The 19,096-nt window shown below is 50.8% G+C and overlaps 4 non-coding genes across 4 annotated transcripts; all 4 read left to right on the top strand.

Annotated features, from left to right (window-relative positions):
- Positions 1-3,128: 3,128 nt before the first annotated feature.
- TRNAQ-CUG (transfer RNA glutamine (anticodon CUG)) lies at positions 3,129-3,200 on the top strand. The gene has a single exon. It is a non-coding gene; the product is annotated as a tRNA-Gln (tRNA).
- A 7,916-nt stretch (positions 3,201-11,116) lies between these two features.
- TRNAN-GUU (transfer RNA asparagine (anticodon GUU)) lies at positions 11,117-11,191 on the top strand. Its single transcript has one exon. It is a non-coding gene; the product is annotated as a tRNA-Asn (tRNA).
- A 5,671-nt stretch (positions 11,192-16,862) lies between these two features.
- Positions 16,863-16,979, top strand: LOC127041617 (U5 spliceosomal RNA). The gene has a single exon (XR_007771706.1). It is a non-coding gene; the product is annotated as a U5 spliceosomal RNA (small nuclear RNA).
- A 1,128-nt stretch (positions 16,980-18,107) lies between these two features.
- On the top strand, positions 18,108-18,301 carry LOC127041601 (U2 spliceosomal RNA). The gene has a single exon (XR_007771691.1). It is a non-coding gene; the product is annotated as a U2 spliceosomal RNA (small nuclear RNA).
- The last annotated feature ends 795 nt before the right edge of the window (positions 18,302-19,096 follow it).

The raw sequence follows: 19,096 nt of genomic DNA on the forward strand, positions 1-19,096 counted from the left end.
TAAAAGTGATCATGCAGGTCCCCACTTCTTGGACGCTAAAGTTCAAAGTGGGGAAAGAACATTGATACCCCCCCAGAATGGACCCTGCCTGGGTGGACTCGCTGTGGGAAGCGCACGGAGGGTCAGAGGATGCTGAATGCTCCAAGGAGAGACCCAGGAGGTGAAGACGTGTGAGCTTCTTGCCCTAAAAATTCTGCTCCAAGGGAGAGGAGGCTCCTCAAAGTCCTGACTGGTTTTGTGGGGAGCAGTTCCAGAGCATCGCCCATGGTCTCCATGACAACTGGTGGCAGAGGTGGGATGTACTGCACCCCGTGAATGGCTCTGCTTGCAGTAAGTGACTGGGGAGCAGTAAAACAAAGGAGGGATAATGAGAACCAGGCGTGCTGAAGGCTCAGAGAGGGACGGTTTCAGGGAGCGGTTAACCTCTGGGAGTGTGTGACCAGCGAGAAGGACTGTTGGAGTAACAGGGTCCCCCTGAGGATTGCAGCCAGCAGTCTCAGGGGCGGAGGAGCTTGCCGCTCTGCCCTGGGAGAGAGGATTTTTGCAGTAGCAGGGTTCCCCTGGGGATGGCAGGAGCAGTCCCAGGGGCGGAGGAGTCTGCAGCTCGACCCTGGCAAAGAGGTGCTGACCACGAGAAGGGCTGGCACACCAGGGGTTCTTCCTGGAAACCACGGGGGAGCCAAGAGCACACAGGCCTGTCAGTCCAGAGCCACTTGGGAACGGTGAAGTGATGGCCTATCACCATCTCCTTGAGAAGGACATTGTGATCCTGAACACAAAGAGGGTTACGCACGGGGAAGTTCACCAAGGCACAGTTAATCGTGAGTGGGAAGAGAAGGACACGTCTGAGGAGCAGATTCCTGACCCAGATGGGGCTACAAAAGGATCTGGGAGCAGCTGGAGCAGCAGCCAGACATCCCCGAGAGTCTGGTCCCCAACCAGACGATGGTTTTCACGATCGGGTTCCCCATCAGGGGATCGAAGACATATGGGATGGGAGCAGAGCCTGAGAGAGGATCGTGAGAGCAAGAGCCTGAGGAAAAGCTGCAGGAGAAGCAGCAGCAGCATGGACTGGGGATGGTGGAGCAGAGAGACATAGGGGGCTGCCCAAGGGTCAGTGGGGAAACATGCATGGGGTGGAGAGACCCTGGGACAGAGAGAACTGTGGTGGTGCAGCCGCAGATGATGAGGGGCTGTGGGACCTGGGTGAAGGTCCCCAGGAGGGAGAGATGCTCCCCACCCCCCCTGCACACCGGAGAGGGGGCTCACGCTGGCTCTGAGGCTGTGACTAAATCAAGGAGCTTGCTGCCTGCCCCCACTCGAACCGCCACTCCCCAGGCCTCTCCCACAGCTGGGGAGGGAAGCCAGCGCCCTGCCCCCGCTTGAGCGGCCCCACCCCAAGCCCCTCTCAGAGCTGGGGAGGGAAGCCAGCGCCCCGCCCTTACTGGAACTGCCACTCCGCAGGCCCCTCCCAGGGCTGGGGAGGGAAGGCAACGCCCCTCCCCCGCTCGAACCGCCACTCCCTGCTCCCTTCCCAGAGCTGGGGAGGGAAGCCCCGCGCCGGCACGAACGGTCACTCCCCAGTCCCCTGGCGGAGCTGGGAGGGAAACCCAGTGCCCTGCCCGCACAGTAACGGCTGCTCCCCACTCCCGTCGCAGAGCTAGGAAGGAACCTAGTGCCCCACGCGCCCAGGAACGGCCACTCTCCAGTCCCCTCGCAGAGCCGGGGAGACAACCAAGTGCCCTGCCCCCTGCTCGAACTGCTGCTGCCCAGTCCTCTGACAGAGCTGGGGAGGGAAGGCAGCGCCCCACCCCCTTTGGAACAGCCTCTCCAAAGTCTCCTGGCAGAGTGGAGAGTAAAGCAGCGGCCCGTCCCCGCTGGAATGGTATCTCCACTGTCCCCTCGCAGAGAAAGGCAGCGCCCCGCCCCCGCAGGAACGGCCGCTCCCAGTTCCCTGGCATAGCTGGGGAGGGAACCCAGTGCCCCGCTCCCGCAGGAACGACTGTTCCCCACTCCCCCTGCAGAGCTGGGAGGGCCCCCAGCGCCCTGCCCACCCAGGAACGTCCGCTCCCCAGTCCCCTCGCAGAGCCGGGGAGGGAACCCAGTGCCCACCCCTGCAGGAACGGCCGCTTCACATTCCCCTTGCAGACCTGGAGAGGGAAGGCAGCGCCCCTCCCCCGCAGGTTTGCACACAGGCCATGGCCATGGCCGGGAGCGCAGCGCAGAAGCTGCTCCAGCCCTGCAGCCTGCGGGGCAGCGCAGTGGGGCTGGGGGCAGCAGGGAGCAGGCAGGGCCCAGGTGGGCGGGGAGTGGAGACACAAGTGGGGCGGACACGCTCCTGCCAGGAGCTGCCTGATTCACCCCCTGCCCGGGAGCTGCAGGAGGGGCCCAGATCATGGCTCGGCTGCAGAGCTCGGAGCCCAGGCTGGGCCCAGGAGTGAGGGGATGGGGGAGTTGGGGGTGTAGCGGAGGTTGGAGCCGAGAATTAGTTGGAGATGGGGCTGTGCCACTTCCGCTTGGCGGCAGTGGGGCCCTCTGGCTTTTTTTTTTGCTCCGCCCCCCACATCCCAATATTTCATCTTGACATCTGGTCACCCTAGCCTGATATGAAGAAGGATGTCTGGACCAAGGGGCCAGGGACTGGCCTTTGCTAGAGAAACCACTGTCAAGTTTTAGCCAATTAGGACAAGTCAGCAAATAAGAACCACCTCAGGTATCAGTAACTGCTACAGGTTGCAAATTCCTACGTGCAGCAGTTTCTGGCACTACACCTGCACAGCTCTGCTCCCTGGCTCTTCTCGGGCTCCTGCTCTCTCCTTAGCTCTGTCCCACTCTCGCCCAGGCAGTTCCAGCTCACATGGAGGATGGGACCCCCTGGCCTGGTGACTCTCTCATTACACTGCCTGGCCTGTCAGTGCGGCTAACTTGGAGCTTTGGCCTCTCCCCATTGTCAGTCTCAGGGTCCTGATTTACCATTGATCCTTCCCCCTTCTATTGGTGCTGGGAACTAGCCAACCAATCCGCTGCCCCTCAAACACACACACTAAGTTTTAGTAAAGGGCCAAGAGCCCCCTTACACAAGCCAGCCCCATGAGGGTCACCGATGTGCAGAGAAGGCAGCACAAGCTGGTCCCATGGTGTAATGGGCAGCACTCAGGACTCTGAATCCTGTAATCTGAGTTCAAATCTCAGTGGGACCTTGTGTTGGCTTGTGGTCATAGGCGGCAGGTTATATACATTTGTGGTGCTCGGGCTTCAGGAATATTCAGGGCTGGGGGCCCTGTTCCAGCAATATTTGGAGTTGGGTCTCGGGCCCTGGCACCCCTCCCCCTGCTGTGGTGCGTCCCTGCCTGACAAAAAGCAGCAGGGGCCTGTCTTCCTGCCTGCTCCTGTTGCTGGAGTAGAGGGATTCTGGGCAGAACTGCTGCCCCAGAGTCCTAGTGCAGGCTGCCCTGAGCCTCTCCAACACCCCCAACCCTGAGCTCCCTCTGAACCCTGATACTCTGCCCCAGTCCTGAGCCACTCCTGCATCATGAATCCCTCATCCTCAGCCCTATGCTCCCTCCCAGAGGGTGCACTCCTTCCCACCCCCAGAGCCTGCACCTCTCACCCATTCCTACAACCCTGCCGGAGCCTGCACCCAGCACCCAAACTCCATCCTAAACCCTGCACCCCTCCTGCACCCTAATCCCCAGCCCAGGATCTGAAGCCCAGACCTCCTGCCTAAATCCCCTCCCAGAGCCTTAGGCAGGTGGGGGTGGCGTTTGGGGGCAGGTTCTGGGCACCACCAAAATTTCTACAAACTTGCCACCGATGCTTATGGTAACACCCCAGAGCTTAACTTCCCTGTCTCCAGCTGTGTAAGAGTGAATCTTTCCCCTCCTGCTGGGTGTCTCACACCTCCTAGAGCCAGGTCTTTGGCTGGGGTGGCCACAATGGGTTAGGGCTCTAGAACTTGTTACCCTGATAGTTGGGATTCTTGCTGCTGCACCTGATGTTCACAAGCTTGGCCCTTTTGCTTCCTACCACACTTTTCCTCTGGCCCATATGGCGCTTGAAGAAAGGAGTGACAGGGCTGGGATTAACAGTCAGGGCTTGGCAGGAGGAAGACTCCCAGGCTGGAGCCCCACACACCTTCCCTCCTCCGGGCACCTAGAGCAGAGGCAGCCCAGCTCTGTCCGCTGGATACCTCAGCAGTGTAGGTGAGTTCATGTAAATACAGTCTGGTCCCAAAGCCTCCTCTCAACCCTGGTCATCAGTAGCTGCCAGGGGAGAGCTCATTCACACGTCGCTTACAAATCATCATTTGAAATTCTAAGGTTGGCCAACACTGCCGAAGCCAATGCACCGACATTGTCAGCAAACACAACAGCTGAGTGAGGAAACCTGGCTTTGTCCAGACTTTCCATACCTATTTTACTTTCTCAGGTACAAGTAGTTTTCATACATTGTATCTGCTTTTAAAGTGTGTTAACGTTTCAATTTCCATTCAAATTTGCAACCAATGACAACATTGGCAGCGCTGCATGTAACTACCTGACCACTGAGGGAGGGGGTGTTGGGGAAATTCGGGGAAGGGGGTGCACAGCCCCCTGATTGGGGGGCGTATAGGGAATGCCCAGTTTCACTGAATTGAGTCTCCTACTGCAGCACCTCAGTAGGTTACATCAGAGAGGAGCTGCAGTGTCGAGGCAGTGGGATGCCTGTGCCTTTAAGAGCCCAGCCCTGGGAAGCCCATGCTGAGAGGTGCTGCCTGTGAGAGGGGAAATAAAAAAGCCCTCTGCTCCCCCCACCCATGTTTGCAAACACTGGAGTTTCAGCCCACCGGGATAACTGTTACCCCTCTTCCCCTGCCTCTGCCAGGGTTTAACCCTCTGGTAGCGCCTCCCTCTGGGCTTAACTCCGGCTCCTTCCCCCCTCCCTGACTTTGCCTTCAGTCTCTCTCCTAACTCTGCCTCCAGCTGCTTGACCCCCTGACCAGTCAATTTCCACCCCCTGCTCAGACCCTGGCCACCCACTCCTCTGATTTGCCCCCCCTTTGCCCCTTTTTAATCCCTGTAAAAAGTAGGGAGTGCTGGGTCCCATTCTCTGGAGGGAGGGCTGGGTGCCTGGCCCCTGCCAGCCCAATGCTCAAAGTGCCCCATGATCTTGTGGATGTTTGCTGAGTGCTGCAGGGTCACCCGAAGGGGGAGAGAGATGTGGTTAGGAGGTGATGCAGCCAAGGGTGCCTCACCCAACACTGAGATGCAGCTACCTCTGGGGTGAGTTACACAAGTCAGCAAATGAATATGGAACAAGAAACACATTGAAAGGAACAAGGCAGCTGCAGTAGGTGGAGAAAACCAGAAAAAGCAGTATCCCTGGATCCCAGCCCTGCCCGTCCCCCACTCTACCCCCTAATCTCCACTCCCCTCCCACATTTGAGGGGAGAACCCAGGAGTCCTGGTCCCCAGCCTTGCCCACCCCCATATTTTGATATGGCTCCATCCAACAGCTGCCCCCACAATTGCAGGGCAGTGCCACAGGGCACACTGGGGCCTGCTTGTTTGCACAGGATGGGCAATGCCAGTGCTCCAGGATGGGGAGAGATGATGCTAAGGGAGAAGCAAGCAGCAGACAGCTCCCATGACAGAGAAAGCAATGCTAGGGGGTGCTGTGCTGCAAGGACTGAAGGGAGTTGGCAGGGAATGGGAGGATCTTCCCTCACAGCAGGTGCGTCTGTCTCCCTCCCAATTCCTCCCCAGCCCTACCCCAGCCCAGGCTAATCCCGGCCCAGCTACCAGGGTTAAATTTGGCCTGGATTCCCCAGCTGCTAGGGGTGGGCGTGGGGCTGGGAAGCATGAGCCTCTACTCCTCCTTCCCCAGACACAGTTGCATGGGCACAGACCAAAGGAGCCTGCAGCACTGCTGCCTAGAGGAAACTGAGGCACCAGCAACTGATAGACACATCATGGCTCTCCTCATCCTCATCCTCTTTTCCATGTACAACCTGGCCAGGGGAGGGAGGGGTAAACTCAGGGCAGTTGCATAGTTAACCTGTGGAACTCCTTGCAAGAGCATGTTGTGAAGGCCAAGACTAAAACAGGGTTCAAAAAAGAACTAGATAAGTTTACAGTGGATAGGTCCATCAAGGGCTATTAGCCAGGGTGGGCAGGGATGCTGCCTGTAGCCTCTGTTTGCCAGAAGCTGGGAATGGGCAATAGGGGATGGATCACTTGATGATTCCCTGCTCTGTTCATTCCCTCTGGGGCACCTGGCACTGGCCACTGTCAGAAGACAGGAGGATACTGGGCTAGATGGACTTTGCGTCTGAACCAGTCTGGCCGTTCTTATGTCTCCCTTGGAGCAGCAGTGACACCCAGTGGGCAGTCAGAGTAATGCACAGAAGGTGTTTTCTTGGCGCAGCAGTGACACCCAGTGGGCAGTCAGAGTAATGCACAGAAGGTGTTTTCCTTGGCGCAGCAGTGACACCCAATGGCCAATCAGGGTAACACACAGAGTATGTATCCCTAGGAGCAGCAGTGGCACCTCGTGGTCATTCCAGGTAATGCACAGAAGGTGTTTCCCTTGATACAGCAGTGACACCCACTGGTCAGGTGGTGTAATGCACAGCGTGTGTCTGCCTCTAGGAGCAGTGACACCCACGGACCAGTCACAGTAAGGCACAGAGTGTGTTTCCCACCAATCTGGGTAAGGCACAGAGCATGTTTCCCATGGAGCAGCAGTGACACTCAGTGACCAGCAGGGGTGGCATCAGACTCTTCTCCTTTAGTGGGGGACTGAGGCTACATCTAAGCTACAGGATAAATTCGAATTAGCTTAAAACCGATTTATAAAACAGATATTATAAAGTCGATTGTGAGCCTCCACACTAGGCACATGAATTCGGTGGTGTGCGTCCATGGTCCGAGGCTAGCATCGATTTCTGGAGCGGTGCACTGTGGGTAGCTACTGTAAAATAATGAGTCCAATAACGTCAATTTGCGTCCACACTAATCCTAATCCGATATAGTAATATCGATTTTAGCGTTACTCCTCTCATTTTGTAGGAGTACAGAAATCGATTTAAAGAGACCTTTAAATTGATATAAAGAGCAGTGTAGTGTGGACGGGTGCAGCGTTAAATCAATTTAACGCTGTTAAAATCAGTTTAACAGCATAGTGTAGACCAGGCCTGAGATGGGCTAGACAAAAAAATTGGGGAGCTGTGCCCCCCATCACCTGGCCTCACCCTTCACGGGGGCCAAGCCTCTGTTCCTTCTCAGTTAAAGGCCAGGCTCATCTCCTCTCCCCCGGCTTAGGGTTTACAGCACATACAAACTTTATTAAAATAAAATAGTAAACAGGGTTTACTTTAAAATATTCTAAATCTGTCCAAATTTTAGTACTGAATCCAAAGTTCTCTTAAAGAATCCATCAGTAACCAAATCCTAAATGAAAAATTGAAACCAAAAACAAGGCTTAATTTAAAACCCAAACATTAAGAAAAACTTTGTTTGTAAAAATAAAAACTAACAAATGCTGTAAATTAATAATTTAACATTTTATCAAAAAGTCTACTACAGCAGAATGACAAAATAACATCAAATAAATAAGCATGACCACTAAAACCTCCTATAAAGGAATTGAATCCTGAATACTGGTCAAATCGTAATAAAATATGCAGAACTATGTCAAAACTAGTGTTGCAAGTCAGCCATTTCAATCCAGCAAATGTCAATTAAAAGCTCCATTCCAACTAAAAAAAACCAAAACAACCCAATAAACCAAAATGGTCACAGCCTGAAACAAACCTACACAGAAGCAAAATTAAACCTGTACCAACATTGGAACAAACGATGTAAATTTCTATTTCTAACTTCTTGTGTCTCCCAGGAGGAAGGTGTTTGCACCCCAGTAGCCAGGCTGTCACTGCAGCTTTCCTTTCACTAAATAAGATTTTACCAAATATAAATTGCCCTCCAATTTCTCTAAGAGAAATTGAAATTGTATCTTTGCACTAATATCCCAAGTGTGCAAGTCCATCCCCTCAGAGCAGCCCCACACCCTGAGGCCAGGGGAGAATCCCAACTGGTTTGTGCATTTGTAACCCTGGGGCCTGAAGCTGATGAGAGAAAGGGAAATGAGCCATCTTGGAGCTTTCCGATACCACCTGCGGGGAGCATAGGGATTTGACTGAGTGACATCCTGGCTAATATTCACCTTTGTTCTCTGCCAGCAGGCTCCACTGGAGAGCTCGGGAGTGACTTGACCATGGCAGCACCCTATTTACATATTAAAGACGGCATTTTGGGGCCAATGGGGTAAAATGTGAGTACTTTTGGGGTTGGGACCCACATGAGAAGGGATGTGGACAAACTGGAGAGAGTCCAGAAGAGGGCAATAAAAATGATTAGGGGACTGAGACACATGACTTACGAGAACCTACAGGCCATATCCTGTATGTTAAGCTAAGGCAAAGTTAGGATACGTATATTGTGACCTTTTACTCAGAGAGGAAAATCGACCTTTATCACGTTACTTAAAAAGATAAGTACCCATGCCTGTCCAAGACCTTTACCTAGACCAATCAACAATGGAGAATGGCATAGGGTTTTATTCAGTGTTGTACCCACAGATTTAACAGGTAGACTACAAGGGTACTTATGTGCATATGTACATGTCATCAGCAAGCACAAACATACTAGCCTATGAAGTAAATTTACCCTAATTTTTTATGGGTGAGGAATGAAATTTGAGCATAGGAAGGAAGGATTTCCGGCCCTTGTGCCCTATAAAAGAGGTAACCCACCTCACTAGAGCACTTTGCTCTATCATTGTGACTTAATTCCTCCACTCTCTCTCTATGTACTATCAGTAGGCTGTACTTTTTCTTAAATTTTAAGTTTCAAGGGAACTAGGCTAAGTTCGGTTTCCCTACGTTTTTAGTCTTTGTTTATTAGGTTTTGATTTTAAGTTTAACATATTCAAGTAAACCCTAAGTAACACTAGCATTTTCTAAGCACTGCATCTTTCATTTAAGAATTGAGAAACCTGAACTGCAAGGCTGGTCCCTGTGTCTCTTACCACCAGGTTATCAAGGAAGGCTGTGAGTATATTAACCAAATCTTTGTTGCATATAATGCCATATGTATCTTTTGAATAGCAGTAATGCAAATGTAACTTTGTAAGTCAATTAAATTAAATAACATGTAAGCTAATCAATTAAATTTTCATCAAATTATCCAAATTAATATTATTAGTACACCCTAAATCACGGTACATGGGACAGAGAGTTGGAGTGCAGAGGGATGAAGGCACTGGTTCTAGAGGTGCTGACTCTGAGGTGGGGTTAGAATGAGACATTCAGAGTGCAGTAGAGGACTCAGGGTTAGGATAGAGAATTGGGCTGTGAATGGTCTGGAATGAGGCCAAGAAAGAGAAAACTGAGATGCAAGAGAGAAATCAAGCTAGAGCAAAAACCAGAGAAGAAATATGCGATGTGAGCTGCAAAGGGGAAAAAAAACCCTCTGCCTATCCCCTCTCACGAAAGCATCTAAGAACCAGATGAGAGACATCTCTCTCCCACTACAACAACAATTCCAGTTGACCTGGACTGAGGAAGGAAATCTTCTCCTTTGCAGCACTAGCATACCTGGACTGAGTCATGAACACCTCCCCACATCCAATCTGGTGCTCCTGGCCTGGGACACAGGAGGCGCTCCTCTCTTCTCCATTTGGGACATGACGGGATAACAGAAGTGACAGGGCTTTATGGGAAATAATTATTTGACTGATTCATGTGCAAGTCCTAGTCCTTCTTAACACAAATAAATGGTTTTATCCTGCATGCTGATGCCAGTTTGGAGGGTCTGGGAGCAGCCCCGTACCAGGAAGTGGAAGGAAATGTAAATCTGTAGGCTTTTCCAGCTGAGGACTGTCTGATAGCGAAACTCGCTATCCCATCCACCAGCAACAGTTCTTGGTCTTGAAATGGGCCATCACTGAGAAATTTCGAGACTGCTTGTGTGGTGCTCACTTTCAGGTGTGGACAGAGAACAATCCACTGACTTATGTGTTAACAAGGACTAAGCAGGATGCTACAAGGCAGAGATGGGTGGCTACTTTTGCTAGCCATAACTTCGCATTCAATACCAATGAGTTAGTATAATAGGGAATGTGATTTATCAGGACCACCAATTCTTGGCTGGCGGGAGGATGTAAGCAGGTGTTTTTTAATCTTTTTCCACAATCTTGTTTAAGCAGGGTCGCTATGAACTCTACCCTGCCATCTGTTGGTGATCTGTTGTAAAGGCCTTTTGAGGCTGCTGTCACTTGCATGGTTCCCACCCACCCGGATTGCATGATGGGAGTGCTTGTCCAAACGGTCATTTCAGCTGCTGTGGGATCCCAGTCTCTTTGTTATTGGGGCAGGAGTAATGCAGTGTATTTGCTGTTCGCTTTGGATCAAGGAGAGAGTAACTGTAGCTGGCATTTGAGGCCTGAGAGCTTCACCCTCGCCTGAAAAGTACTCATCATTAAGGGGTCTGGGTTCCCAATGCCCAAGGCTTGTTGGCGCTGGAATGGATGTTTGTTCGGCTTTTGGCAGCCGGTGTGTGCTGGTTTTGTTCCTGCCGTCCCTGGTGTGTAAAGACAGAGGTGTTTTTGAATCTGTTTGAGTTGTTGTTAGTGGTGCAGTCGTTAGCCTTAAGCTTATGCCGTTTGATATCTTTCAGGGTGTGTTTTGGTTCTGAGAGGTAAAAGACAGCTGCTGTGTGTGTGGTGTTATGGAGTGAGGTGGCAAAGGTTGATTTGCAGAGGTGGTGCATGTGCCACAAAAGTTGTGGGGGCCCACCCCCAGCTCTGGTCCCAGAGGCCAGAATTTGCATTAACCCACCTGCTGACCTCTGACTAGGAATTTCGCCCTGCTAAACTCTTCCAGCAAAACAGGCCAAAGAAAGTGTAGGCAAGCACTGTACCGCAGCCCCTGTGCTCTTTTCGGTTCCTTCCCACAGAACTTAAACTGCATACCAGTCCAGTCCCTTGCTGTTGCTTGTCTAAGAACTGCATGCATATGCTAGACCGTACCCTGTGCTGATTCCCGACTTTTGTGCTCCATACAGCCTTGCCCGTCTGTGTCTCTGTGGCGCAATGGGTTAGCGCGTTTCGGCTGTTAACCGAAAGGATGGTGGTTCGAGCCCACCCGGGGACGGCAATGAGCCCGTGCTACTTCCTTGCTTCCCCGAGGCCTGCAGGGAGCCTCCAAAGTCCCCTTTTGCTGCCTCTTGGCCTCAGTGCTTTCAGCTGGTGGCCCAAAGAGCGTGCTGGATGCCATTCAGAAACCCGTCTCCCAGCAGCCGTGCCGGAGGCTCAGGCTTAATCCTCGAGGCCGAGCACAAAACTTTCAGCCGGGAACATTTTGCTCCCTTCCGCCTCCGCCAAAGCGGCAAGGGAGAAGGGGACGAGACACGCCTGCTCAGAGACACCTCCCTCCCACTTCCCTGTAGGCTGTGCAAAGCTGTTGGCCTGCCTCATGCCTCGTCAGGAAAGAGCAGCCATGCTGCCCAAGCCTGAGTCACGTGCGCAGCCAGGCCCGCCCCGGCTGACGGCGCGCAGAGCCACGTGAGTCAATGGCAGGTCGAGTCAGTAGCCTCGGCTCTTTCCCCTGACAAGCCACACAGCACTGTCTAGCACCCCGAGAGCCTCCCTCGTGTTCTCCCGCAGCCCGCCGGGGTGGGTGGGAAAAGGGGACCAGGAAGCACTGCAGCCTCATTCTGGGACAGGAGGCCCTTGCCACACCCAGACCTCCCTCTTGCCTTCAGCCCAGGTAGCCAGGGAGCTCTCTGGCAGGCCACCAGCCTCAGCCACCTCTTGCCGCTCTGCTGGTCACCACCTCGCTGGAAGGCCCAGAGGGAAAAGAAACAAACACACACGTAGCAGAGGATGGTTTCGATCCATCGACCTCTGGGCTCAGCACGCTTCCGCTGCGCCACTCTGCTGGCTCTTCACAGCCCTGCCACCCAGCCGGCACTATCCAGATTAGGGCCTTACGCGCTCTCGTGCTGGCAGGCGGATGCGCAGGCTGCTGGCAGCTGCCCTGGTCACAGGATTTTACAGCATCTGCAGGGTAAAAGGGATCTCTTTGGGGTTTGGACCCCACTGGGAGCTGGGTAGCTGAGTGCCGGAGACGGGAGCACTTCTTAAACTGTTCTCAGTTAAGCCTTCAGCTGGTGGGGGACGTGGTTCAGCCTTGGATCCCTGTCTGCAGCAGGCAAGCGCCTCTGGCTCAATCGGCCCCCCTCGCTGTCTTAGCAGACTAAAACCCGGAGCAAACGCACAAGCCTTGCAAAGGAAGAGGAGCCGGGATCTCGAACAAATGTCAACATTTTATTAAGATGACGTTCAAAGGAAAAAAAAAACGGGTACGGTACAGCGTTTAGGAGCAGAAGTTTCTGGTGATCAGGGAACAACGTACAGATTACCCGGGGGTGCGAAGTTCGCTTTAAGATCGGGTGGCATAAGGAATACATAATGTGCAATAGCCCCGACTGGGGGTAAAAGGTTAACGTACAGACACTGAGTTAGGAGGGTATGTTGTCCATGTGAGGGCTAAGTTCAGGTGTGGAGTATAAAGAGCGGATAGGACGATGAGGATGGATTGACCCGCATTTGGTGAGTTTGAACATTCAGTGTTTTTTTAATCTTTTCTACAATCTTGTTTAAGCAGGGTCGCTATGAACTCTACCCTGCCATCTGTTGGTGATCTGTTGTAAAGGCCTTTTGAGGCTGCTGTCATTTGCATGGTTCCACCCACCCCGGATTGCATGATGGGAGTGCTTGTCCAAACGGTCATTTCAGCTGCTGTGGGATCCCCAGTCTCTTTGTTATTGGGGCAGGAGTAATGCAGTGTATTTTGCTGTTCACTTTGGATCAAGGAGAGAGTAACTGTAGCTGGCATTTGAGGCCTGAGAGCTTCACCCTCGCCTGAAAAGTACTCATCATTAAGGGGTCTGGGTTCCCAATGCCCAAGGCTTGTGGGAGGCTGGAATGGATGTTTGTTTGGTTTTTGGCAGCCGGTGTGTGGTGGTTTCGTTCCTGCCGTCCCTGGTGTGTAAAGACAGAGGTGTTTTTGAATCTGTTTGAGTTGTTGTTAGTGGTGCATCGTTGGCCTTAAGCTTATGCCGTTTGATCTCTTTCAGGGTGTGTTTTGGTTCTGAGAGGTAAAAGGCAGCTGCTGTGTGTGTGGTGTTATGGAGTGAGGTGGCAAAGGTTGATTTGCAGAGGTGGTGCATGTGCCACAAAAGTTGTGGGGGCCCACCCCCAGCTCTGGTCCCAGAGGCCAGAATTTGTGTAAACCTACCCATTGACCTGTTACTAAGAATCTGGTTTCAGAGTGTGGCACAAAAGCTGTGCCCCACAGCTTAACTCTCAGAATCCAATCTGCAAAATTTATTTGCTGTGTGAGTGGTGAGGATCTTTTCCCCCAACTATGGAGTTGTTTTCAGCTTTTAGTGTGGAAAAGAGATCACAGCATAGCCCTTTTGAAATACTGGAAAACTGCTTTGAGGCGCTAACCATTTTTTATCTATAGCTAGTTCTAAACATGGGTTGGAAACATAAAACATCCTGTTTTTTGAACTGGAAAGACACAAAAAGGATTAAATGTGCATTTAAAGATTCCACAAGAAATCCATAGCACTAAGTGCAAATATTCTCTTTCAGTCTCTCTTATTTCACCCTGTTTTGGAACCCATGTCCCTTGCCTAACGACATTCATGTAGGTTCGGGTGAGTCTCGAAATCATGAACCGCTAAGTTCCGTTCTACTGTCCTTGATTCATATCACCGGAATAACTGCACTTTATTACCACTGCCCTAATAAGAAAGAGACTGAGGATCCCACAGCAGCCGAAATGATCCTTTGGACAAACACCCCATCATGCAATCCGGGGTGGGTGGAACCATTGAAATGACAGCAGCCTCAAAAGGCCTTTACAACAGATCACCAACAGATGGCAGGGTAGAGTTCATTCTCACCCTGCTTACATCCTCCCCCCAGCCAGGTAGATTGGACAAATGACCAGGGAATAGTATAAAAATATTGCTCAGGCAGGCAGGAGTGAAATCAGGAAGGGCAACTCATGCTTGGAGTTGTAGCTAGTAAGAGATGTTAAGAGTAACAACAAGAAGGGTTTCTTCAGGTATGTTAGCAACAAGAAGAAAGTCAATGAAAATGTAGGCCCCTTACTCAATGAGGGAGGCAACCTAGTGACAGAGGATGTGGAAAAAAACTAATGTAGTTGATGCTTCCCCCTGTCCCCATCTTCACGAACAAAATCAGCTCCCAGACTGCTGCACTGGGCAGCATAGCATGGAGAGGAGGTGACCAGCCCACTGTGGAGAAAGAAGTGGTTCAAATCTATTTAGAAAAGCTGGACGAGCAAGAATCCTTTGGGCTGCATGTGATGCATCCGAGGGTGCTAAAGGAGTTGGCGGGTGTAATTGCAGGGCCACTGGCTATCTTTGAAAAGTCATGGTGATCGGGGGAGGTCCCAGATGACTGGAAAAAGGCTAATGTAGTGCCCATCTTTCAAAAAGGGAAGAAAGAAGGAGGATCAGGGGAACTACAGGCCAGTCAGCTTCACCTCAGTCCCTGGAAATATCATGGAGCAGGTCCTCGAGGAATCAATTCTAAAGCACTCAGAGGAGAGGCAAGTGATCAGGAGCAGTCAGCATGGATTCAGCAAGGGCAAGTCACGCCTGACTAACCTAATTGCCTTCTGTGAGGAGATAACTGGGTCTGTGGATGAGTGGAAAGCAATGGAGGTGTTACTCCTTGACTTTATCAAAGCTTTTGATACAATCTCCCACAGTATTCTTGTCGGCAAGTTCAAAAAGTATGGGCTGGATGAATAGATTATAAAGTGGACAGAAAGCTGGCTAGGTCATCGGGTTCAGCGGGTAGTGATCAATGGCTCCACGTCTAATTGGCAGCCGATATCAAGCGGCGTGCCCCAAGGGTTGGTTCTGGGGCTGGTTGTGTTCAACATCTTCATTAATGATCTGGAGGATGGCTTGGACTGCACTCTCAGCGCACGTCCAGACTAACCCGCAGCATCGGCGGGTTAAAATCGATTGCTCGGGGATCGATATATCGCGTCTAGTCTGGACGCGATGTATCGATCCCCGAGCGCGCTTACATCGATTCCGGAACTCCATCAATCCGAACGGAGTTCCGGAATCGACACAGAGAGCCGCGGACATCGATGCCGCGCCGTCCAGACGGGTGAATATCTCGATTTTAGAAATTCGACTTCAGCTACGTTATTCCCGTAGCTGAAGTTGCGTATCTAAAATCGATTTTAATACCTAGTCTGGACGTGGCCTCAGCAAGTTTGCAGATGACACTAAACTGGGAGGAGCGGTCGATACGCTGGAGAGTAGGGATAGGATACAGAGGGACCTGGAAAAATTAGAGGATTGGGCTGAAAGAAAACCTGATGAGGTTCAGCAAGGACAAGTGCCCAATCCTACACTTAGGACGGAAAAATCCCATGCACTGCTCCAGACTAGGGACCGAATGGCTAGGCAGCAGTTCTGCAGAAAAGGGCCTAGGGTTTACAGTGGATGAGAAGCTGGATATGAGTCGACAGTGTGCCCTTGTTGCCAAGAAGGCTAACAGCATTTTGGACTGTATACGTAGGGGCATTGCCAGCAGATCGAGGGACGTGATCGTTCCCTTCTATTCGACATTGGTGAGGCCTCATCTGGAGTACCGTGTCCAGTTTTTGGCCCCACACTCCAAGAAGGATGTGGAAAAACTGAAAAGAGTCCAGCCTAGGGCAACAAAAATGATTAGGGGGCTGGAAGACATGACTTATGAGGAGAGGCTGAGGGAACTGGGATTGTTTAGTCTGCAGAAGAGAAGAATGAGGGGGGATTGATCGCTGCTTTCAACTACCTGAAAGGGGGTTCCAAAAAGGATGGATCTAGACTGTTCTCAGTGGTACCAGGTGACGGAACAAGGAGCAATGGTCCCAAGTTGCGGTGGGGAAGGTTTAGGTTGGATATTAGGAAAACCCTTTTTCATGAGGAGGGTGGTGAAGCATTGGAATAGGGTCCCTAGGGAGGTGGTGGAATCTCCTTCCTTAGAGGTTTTTAAGGTCAGGTTTGACAAAGCCCTGGCTGGGATGATTTAGTTGGGGATTGGGTTGGACTAGATGACCTCCTGAGGTCCCTTCCAACCCTGAGAGGCCATGATTTTTAAGCTGTTCCCGTGTATCAAGATGAGCTGCAGCTCAGCGAACCCCAAGGATCTGAGGCCAGCTACTTTGCAGGAGAGACAGACCAAGCAGCAAGTACAACACGGGGTCGCACCCCGGCCGGCAGATAGAATCTCATGTCTGAGATCCCGGCTCCTGTTCCTTTGCAAAGTGTGTGCTTTTGCTCCAGATTTTAGCTGTGGGCCAAGTGCCCTCTGGCTTCTCGTCCAGGCTCCGTCCTCCATGTGCCTGGCCATCAGCGGGACTGTCTCAGGAGAGCAGCTTCCTCACCCTCACTGCATCCCAGTGTCTGCCCAGCTGGGGAAGGAGCAGAGGCAGCTCGGAGAAAAGACTCCTTTGAGCACCGGAGACGGCCGGAGCATCTTATTTGCATACCCACAGTGCATTGCCTGCAGTGAAGCGAGTCCCTGGTCAAGGGGCTGGTTTTGCTCCCTGTGTCCCCGGTTCCCATGATCCAACTCAGGCTGTCAATCGGTTCAATTCCATTTCCTCTAAAAGCTAGCAGTTTAGTGGGCTGTGAGAGTAGTCACTCTGACTTGTGGTAGGATATGCGGTTGCCCCAGCAGAGACTCTTCTTTTTTTTTCTTCCTTTTTCTTCTTTTTTTTCTCTCCCCTTCCCAGTTTGTATAAATCTTTTGCCTTTTACTAAAGATTTTTGTGGAGAGGAGCATTTATGAATTTGTACCCAATTTTTTTGAGGCTTTGTTTTGGTAAGGCAGTTCTCTGTTGTGAAAAAAACAGAAGGATACTATCTCAGCTAGTGTCAGTAACTCAAGCTTTTCTATTAGTGTATGAAAACAACTGAGAGCTCTGAAAATGACTGTGTGGGATTTTTTGCCCTTTTTTTTTTTTTTTGAGCTCATCGTGTTAGTGAGATGGCTTCCTAGCTAACAGGGGACTGTTTTGTGGTGTGTATTCAGCTGGCTCTTTGGTTTCATAAGTTTTTGGTTATCACACTTAAAGAGCAGCAAAGAATTGCGTTGTTGTTTGTGTTAACGTTTGGTCTGTCCTAAGAGTGTATGGTTTGGAGTCATTTGTAACTCTTGGGTTAGTTATTGTCAACAGCTTATTTTTGGGTCCCTGAATTGAAAGGCTGCTCTTGCGGATTTCAGTTTCTCATTGTTGGAAGGTCAGTTAAAGAGCTGCTTTCTTAATCTAGTCCATGAGGGTTCTTACGCCGCCCTCCTTAATATACCTTCCAGAAGGTAATTGCATGGTTTCCCTCGTCTCCCCACAGAAGAGAAATTGTCCATCCCTTTCCTGTTGGGAAAACACCAGTGTTTTTAAATGTTTTGCCCAGATGAGGGATAGTTCATAGGAGCAGAAGAGGAGGAAGTTTGTGGCCATTTGCGTCAGATTCCTAGCATTTAAGGCCAGAAGGAACCAGCCGATCACCTCAGAGGGACTAAGGGGCACCAATGCCCCAAATAGCGAGGAACTGCTTTGATGCAATTGACTGTATGTTTGATATAGTTGCGTGGGAAGGAGCAGAAAAGAGCACTGGGGCTGCGGAATAGCGCTTGCATAGGCTTTCTTTGCCCTGGTTTCCTATAAGAGTTAACAGTGAGAGATTGGTAGTCACAGGTCAGTGGGTGGGTTTATGGAAATTAGGAGTCTAGAGGGGAAACCAGGGAGAGGAAGGCATCTGCAAGACTTGTCTGTCTTTGAACAGAATTGTGTGTTAAGGGTTCTTGCTTTGAATTCTTCCACTGGAGTCATTTCGGGGAAGTGAGTCAGTCTCCCGTAGAGTTCCCTAGTTATGGTGTTTGTGGCATGTCTGGGAGCTCGTCCTGGTGAGGTAGAAATGGGTGGGCGCAGGGGTGTGCGTGCGTGGCAGAATGTCAGTATTGTTTCTTGGCTCCCTGGAGCTAAGATCAGAGCATAGTGTCTGTTCATTATAATCTGTAATATGTCTTTGATGTGAGCACTGTGTATTAGCTTGATTTTTGAAAGAGAAGAATTAGTGAGAAGAGAAGCTTGCTTTGTCTACCCCATGCATGGATCTGGTATTGCAGTGTTTCCAGGAACAGTGTATCTGCTTTAGGGGAGAACCTCCTGGTTAGAAAAACAGAAAAGAGTTAAACTGTGATAATTTTTTTTTCAAGCAGATTCTTTTTTGAAAAAGCAGGAAAATATGGTGTTTTTAGTGGTTTTGTTTCTTTATGATAAACACAATACAGTTATACTTTCTTGGAAGTGTTTTGTGAGTCTGCAGATGTGAGAGGTTCTTCTTTGTCTTGCTAGATAATTATTTAAGAGGCTGGACTTCTTCTTTCTGCTGTGAGTCTTTTCAACAGTATGAGGGACAAATGCTTTCCGGACTCTGGGTCTGTAGGGGAGATGGTTGTTTTTTTTGTTTTTGTTTTTCTTGGGGTGGGGGCTTGGTAATATTTGAGATTACGTGTACATCAACAACTGCACGAGTTACACAGACTTCTCCGTACCCGACCTACGTTCTATGTATCTTGGTTCGTAAGATCGAGACAAGGCACTAGATGTCGTGCTGCATCCGGCACACAAGGGCCCCAAGCCTGATTTTTTCCCCCCAAACTGACTGTAATCTAAATGCTAAATAATTACCCTTAACTTCTCATTATTGCCACCCTCACTATTGGAAAATCCCCAAAATCACAACAGTGACTTACAAATCATGAGAATTCTTTGTTTAAAAAATGTAATGTGGGTTCTCTATCTTTCCCTTCCAGTTTTCTGAACCAGGCAAGCTTGAAACTTACTTTTCTAGTGCAGCCAGAGCCCCAGAGAGCAGGAGCCCCTGGAGCCTGGGGCTGGCAGGCAGTGGGGTTCCTCACGGTTGTGTATTACACACACACTTTG

Source organism: Gopherus flavomarginatus (genome assembly GCF_025201925.1).
Source record: "Gopherus flavomarginatus isolate rGopFla2 chromosome 13 unlocalized genomic scaffold, rGopFla2.mat.asm SUPER_13_unloc_3, whole genome shotgun sequence".
Taxonomy (NCBI): domain Eukaryota; kingdom Metazoa; phylum Chordata; order Testudines; family Testudinidae; genus Gopherus; species Gopherus flavomarginatus.